The 5,168-nt window shown below is 43.0% G+C and overlaps 1 protein-coding gene across 3 annotated transcripts in view; it reads left to right on the top strand.

The window, feature by feature from the left end:
* Positions 1 to 5,168, top strand: part of prkd2 (protein kinase D2) — a 32,623-nt gene that overhangs the window by 1,969 nt on the left and 25,486 nt on the right. The gene's annotated exons all lie outside the window — the stretch shown is intronic.

The following is a 5,168-nucleotide window of genomic DNA, read 5'->3' as shown; positions in this document are numbered from 1 at the left end:
GTGTAGTTCCAGAGAACGGTTTTCATTTTAGTGTGTATCCACACGCATACAGGAAATAACATTATCCATTCACTTAAGGTGGCAGTTTGAGCAGTTTATGTGTTTTTTATTTGCCAGCTAGGCTGTTGGGTGATTAGCAGATTTCCACAGCCTGCTCAGAGCCGTTCTGTAAAACTCTCCATTACTGAAAATGTTCCAGGAAGCAGTGGTAACTCTCTCCAGCCAGTTTACCCTCTTTGCTAATCTGTTCCTGTGCACAACAGTCTTTGTTCTCCTTGGTCATATGAGTGGCTCACCACCATGCTCTTGGTATAATTCGGAGACACAGATAATTCAGCAGTGCATCTGCATCTGATGCTTTATTTGTATCAGACACAGTGTTAGTCCAACTAAAGAGCCATTTGATGGCAAAAGATGTGTTGAGTAATGTAAAGAGAGGCTGTTTCCTTTACTCTGCTATTTGCTGTTTTCACACTCAGTGTAGCCCTCAGGTATTTCTTCTTCTTTGTCCTGCTTTTTCCAATTTCCAAACTGTTTCCAGGTTCCGTAATTTTAAAACCCCCCTGCAGCTGTTTCACGGTACATCTTTCCTTGGAGTCATTAACAGTTTTCTGTTGTTAAACCTGTTTAGTTGCTCCTCTAGCTAATTAGTCAGTTGCACAGATTATCTTGGTGTAGGACAGTTAAAATGAGTTCAGAACAGAATGCCAGTAAAAGAACGTACTGCAAGCTGAGAGTTTGTCATTTCAAGCGTGCTTGTAGCAAGGCTGAAACATCATTTCTTTTTCTGTGTGAACTAGGTGGCACCTGTGTCCATTTCTATGGGATTCTTCATGCGTGTTTCCCCTTGCATGTACTTTTTCTCTAACTCCACAATGACAAGCTGGGGAAGCAGCCAGATGTGAGACAGGAAGTAGTGAGGTGGGAGTCACGAGCATAATTTGCTTATATGGTATATTTGGTTGATTAAGTTAATTGCCCTTAACTGAGCCTGGTTCTGCTGGAGGTTTCTTCCTGTTAAAAGGGAGCTTTTTCCATCCCACTGTCACCCAGTCCTCGTTCCAAGGGGGTTTGATTGTTGGGCTTTTCTCCGTATTATTGTAGGGCCTTGACCTTACAATATAAAGCGCTTTGAGGTGACTGCTGTTGTGATTTGGTGCTACATAAATAAAATTGAATTACTGAAGAGGCTAGCAAGGCAGAGGAGCTGCAAATGAGGTGTTCTGCAGGGCCTGTGTGAAATAAATAAATTATGAAAATAATTTATCAGAGCTACATTTCCAGAGAGCTTTTCTAATATGGCGACTGGCAACATGGAATCGTGTCTGCTTTTTCTGACAGAGAGAGGAATGTTGTTTCCACAGCAGAATGATAAATACACATTTTGGGTACCACTTTGTGGTTCTTGCGCCACAGCATAAACTTTAGAAAAAAAAAAAAGAAACAGCTTGGCTTTATTTTTTGCTTTGCTTCAGTCTTGTTGTTTTCAACATCTTTGGTCAGGCTGTCTTGGCTGAAAGATGCTAAATGTTGGGAAGATGCATAAGCTTCCAAGCATCCTCCAAATGATTTGGTAAAAAGGTGCAGCCCTAGAAGGTGTTATACTTTAAATATTTTCCCTGCTGTAAATGGGACATATAATTCTTTCAACAGGGCATTGGTTGATTTCGAGCTTATAACCCAAGCGTGATAAGCATGGTTTGCTTTATTTACATATGGTAGTGATGTGTCATGTCAATTGTAATATAACTGCACCTCTGCTTAGTTTGTCCTGCGTGGGGCTTTCCTGCGTTTCTGCTGGATTGTCCATTTCTTCCTCAGTTTACTCCTTAAAAGATAAAAGGTAATGCATGAGGATGTTCCCGCCTTTCTTTTTGACCAAGGCTCCAACCTCAGCAAGCTGCTCCTTTCTTGTAAAAGTTGTAAAGATGTAGTAGTCGTGAAAGAAACTCTGCTGTTCAAATGTCAGCGTAAGGGACAGCGTGTTGTACAGTAACTGCTGGTGTTTCAGCCTCAAGTTTATATGAAAATCAATACGAATCTCTGATCGAGGGGGATTAGATGGTGTGTGCATTGTAATGTGTTATTTCTCGTCTGTGCGTGATGTTTACTGTTTATTTTTATATAAAAGAGAGGGAAAAATGTGCAAATGTAACCGAAACAAAAGGGTCATGTAGCCTGATCTTTGTCAGACCTTATTAGTTGAGTCTTTCTCTCTCTTACATGCACGCGCACACACACACACGCACGCGCATGCGCACACGATTAGAAATCCCTGAAATCCCCTAAGCAAAAAAATTCCTGTCCCGTTTGGAGCTGCAGCTTTAGGTGGGAAAGTTGGACAATGGGTGGTTTGTCTTGGCTTGGCCAACACCACCAGTGCAAGACATGAGGTGGACTGCATGAATGCCTACAGTGGTGTGATTTGGGAGGTAGTGAAGGTAGTTTGGTATCCACACCGCCACCCCCACCTACGGTCATCTCTCCCATCCCAGAAAGGGTGAGTCATAGACTCTGTTTATTCACAGGATCCCTCCTTGTGTTCCATTGACACATTTTTCCATTCACTTCTGACTGGAGAAGCACGCTGCGCTTCCAACACAACACCCCATCTTAATTACAATTCTGTTGCTTTTTCGAGTCTCCAGATCGGAGCATTAACCTCAGCCAGCAACACAATTCTGCCTTTAGTCACAAGCACTATGTTGTTTCTAAACTTTTCCAAACAGTGCTATGAATCTAAGATCCTATGTAGTGCAACCCCTCTACTCCTGATGGAGGACGACCTGATAATGTGGCCTGGAAATCAGAAGTCTGTCTTCATTCAGCCATACGCTGTGGCGGCACTCATGCATTTGGTCTTGTTGGACAGGCCTCAACCACTTTCCTTTCTGATCTTTCATGATTTACTTTCCCTTTTCCGTGCAGGTTTCTGCCATCTTTTTAAAATTATAGACAGAACTCCTTTCCTTTTGTAACAACAGCTGTTTCTGCTAACTGTCTTCAGGGTACCAACCTCCTGGACTTCTTCCCTCTTTGCCTTTTGATCTTGTATTTCCTCTCTTATCCACTCATCTTCACTCCCTGCCTTATCTTCAGCCTCCTCCTTCCCACTGCATCCCATCCACCATTCATTCACTGTAATCTCTTTGGTTCTACCTTCTGCCACTACCTCTACCTGCAGGCTGATCTTTGTATCAGGGTTTTTGTTTTGTCATGTTTTTTTGTTTTGTTTTTATTTGCTTTCTCTGTTGCAGACGAAACATTCTGCTTTGTCTGCAATAAGAGAATAGTGGTTTGAACATTAATACTTTCTAGGAAATAATAAGTCAAATGTCCTTGTTACCCCCCCCTCCTGCAGTTACCCTGTACCACATATCTAGCATGGACCTTGACTTCCAGCAGGCCCATTCAGCTAGTTTGACAAAAGGCGTGCCGCAGTAGTTAAACGTGTCTTTTCTTCCAACGAAGACAATTTGTTGAATTTCGTCATTAAGTAGATGCAGTACAATCTGGCTTGACGTCACTGGGTGTGTAACAGTGTGTGAGAGTCAGCATGCGAACACAAGCGAGAACCTGTCGAGCCCCGTCAGCGTCGACTGTGTCACATTACCGGATTGTTAAACACGTCTGTGATCTAATCCGCGGTGACACACTTAACACGCACTGAACAATGTGGGATCCAGCAGTGTTTGCAAGGAGTCGCGCTGCTGTGAAATCTTTTAGATTTGTTGGAATTACTGTTTACTGTTAAAGTGCTATATATAAAAGCAGTGCATGAATGTGTTTGAGATTGGTTGAACAAGCCTTGTAGTAGAAATGGCTTTGAGTGCTTAAACTGAGTAGAAAACTGCCATTGAAGTACCAGTCCATTCCTTAAAAACAGAAGTATATGGAGCCACACACATGCACGCTTTGTGTGTCACACACAAAAAAATATACACGCATACAGCTGCGACTGAGAGCCCCAGCCCTGGCCATTGTTTCCATCTCCGTTTTGGAAGGGGCTGCTGCTTTATCTCCCTCCCTGGAGAAGAAGTTTGGCCCTGGGAATGGGATCATACACAACCTCCTGTTTACCTCACTTACTTATACAAGTATAACACACAGAGACACACACACACACACACACGCACACACCAGTGTAAAGTAACTCAACAGCTGGCCCTGATTTTCCAGATAAAGGCCCAGTGTGACAAACAAGGCCATAATACTCATATGAAATGGCACAGTTCCTTGTTGAGCGTTGTTGAAGGTGAAAGCAGTGGCCACCCTACAGTTACACTTTCATTCACTGTAGTGATCTAATGTTGTGTGGGTTTTAGCTTGCTGCTTAGATTATTAAAAAGCCTCCCGTATGTGTCTGAGCTCCTGGGCAAATACACTCTGCTTATCAGAACAAACCTTTGTTGGTCTGTGAATAAATGCCTGTCAATTAGCAAGACACTGGCAGGTGGACGTGCAGGTGAAAGAACAAACCCTGCCTTACGACATTTAATGATTGAGTGAAAATAATGCAGCAGCTCACCAGTTTAAGCAGCCTTAGCCAAATGCTCTGATCTCACTGTGACCAACGTCAGCTAAACCTTTATTACTATAAAGGAGCTAGTGTTTTCAAAGGGGTTTACCTGCACATACACATGTGTATGTGTGTGTATATGTGTATGTATGTGTGTATATATATTCACCTTACCTAAACCCATCGCTCTCACCCCCCTTGATTTGCGTAATAGCGGAACAGCTTTGCATGACTGACTGTGCCTGGTGTCTCCTAGCTGTTGCTGGTGTAGGGGAAGCTTAGCCTGCACAGGAGCATTTGATTATTCAAAGCACACGCTTCTGCCTGCAGTGCAGTGAGGAGGATAGTTATCAGAGAGAGAAGATGAGGTGGGATGAAAGAAGGAGATTTTTTTTTTTTTTCTTTCGTGTGTTTGAAACCTGATTTGCTGTTGAGATTGTTCACATGAAAGAATAGATAATGGCCAAATCAAATCCCTTGAATCTCTTGGCGGGGGGGGGACAATAATTTCAGATGTGTTGGTGTGATTGTGAGTGCAAATGGTTTTCTGTCTCTCTGATGTTAGCCCTCGGTCAGATTAGGGACCTGTCCAGGGTGATGGACACCAGCACCCCTACAACCCTCTTAAGAATAAGGGAAACAATTTTCT

Source organism: Pundamilia nyererei, unplaced genomic scaffold, assembly GCF_000239375.1.
Source record: "Pundamilia nyererei isolate P.nyererei 1_Seehausen unplaced genomic scaffold, PunNye1.0 scaffold00003, whole genome shotgun sequence".
In the NCBI taxonomy this organism is placed as follows: Eukaryota; Metazoa; Chordata; class Actinopteri; order Cichliformes; family Cichlidae; genus Pundamilia; species Pundamilia nyererei.
This window is presented reverse-complemented; position numbering and strand designations above follow the sequence as displayed.